This window comes from Arachis duranensis, chromosome 10 (assembly GCF_000817695.3).
Source record: "Arachis duranensis cultivar V14167 chromosome 10, aradu.V14167.gnm2.J7QH, whole genome shotgun sequence".
NCBI classification, from domain to species: domain Eukaryota; kingdom Viridiplantae; phylum Streptophyta; class Magnoliopsida; order Fabales; family Fabaceae; genus Arachis; species Arachis duranensis.
Genome location: NC_029781.3, coordinates 55,541,965 through 55,543,521, shown reverse-complemented (window position 1 = coordinate 55,543,521; position 1,557 = coordinate 55,541,965).

Genomic DNA, 1,557 nt, shown 5'->3' with positions numbered 1-1,557 from the left:
AGCTTGCCATGGAAAGGAGTAAGAAGGATTGAGTTGAAGCAGGAGAATAGCAGGCGTCCTTGAGCATATAGTATCTCCATTCGCTTATCTGAAATTCCCACCAATGAATCTGCATAAGTATCCTATCCCTTTTTATAATTTATTTTCTTATTTCTATTTTCAAAAACCCATAAACCAATTTAATCTACCTAACTGAGATTTACAAGGTGACCATAGCTTGCTTCATACCAACAATCTCTGTGGGATCGACCCTTACTCGCGTAAGGTTTATTACTTGGACGACCCAATACACTTGCTGGTTAGTTGAACGGAGTTGTGAATTCAAATAAAGACAATTATTGAATAAATCCATACAAGCACAAAGAATAGTGATCACAATTTCGTCCACCAGTTATACCACAAAGACTCTGATCTCAAGGAATTGAAGGCTCTGTTGTCAGGAGAGGCAATCAAACGCATGGACCAGAAATCCAAGAGATATGCGTTCAATCTTGTTTTCATGTAGAACAGAAGTGTTTGTCAGGCACGCGTTCATAACTTGAGATTGGTGATGAGTGTCACATAATCATCACATTCATCATGTTCTTGTGTGTGAATAGATATCTTAGAACAAGAATAAGCATGAATTGAATAGGAAACAGTAGTAATTGCATTAATACTCGAGGAACAGCAGAGCTCCACACCTTAATCTATGGTGTGTAGAAACTCCACCGTTGAAAATACATAAGTGATAATGGTGTTCATTGGCTTCGGCCCCAGAAAGGGAACCAGAATAACCAAGACCTAGGTCTAAGGACAGAACGTCCAAAGATGATCTAACGATAATCCAAAGATGTGAGTACAATAGTAAAAAGTTCTATTTATACTAACTAGTTACTAGGGTTACAGAAATAAGTAAATGATGCAGAAATCCAATTCCGGGCCCACTTGGTGTGTGCTTGGGCTGAGCATTGATGCTTTCGTGTGTAGAGACTTTTCTTGGAGTTAAACTCCAACTTTTATGCCACTTTTCTTGAGTTTAACGCAAGAATAGGGCAGGAAATTGGCGTTTGAATGCCAGTTTACGTCGTCAAAACTCGATCAAAGTATGAACTATTATATATTGGTGGAAAGCCCTGGATGTCTACTTTCCACGCAATTGAGAGCGCACCATGTGGGTTTCTGGTGGACGAAATTGTGATCACTACAACTTCGCACAACTAACCAGCAAGTGTACTGGGTCGTCCAAGTAATAAACCTTACGCGAGTAAGGGTCGATCCCACAGAGATTGTTGGTATGAAGCAAGCTATGGTCACCTTGTAAATCTTAGTCAGGCAGACTCAAATGGGTATAGTGATAAACGCATAAAACATAAAGATAAAGATAGAGATACTTATGTAATTCATTGGTAGGAATTTCAGATAAGAGTATGAAGATACTGGTCCCTTCTGTCTCTCTGCTTTCCTACTGTCTTCATCCAATCCTTCTTACTCCTTTCCATGGCAAGCTTAAGCAAGGGTTTCACCGTTGTCAGTGGCTACCTCCCATCCTCTCAGTGGAAATGTTCAACGCACCCT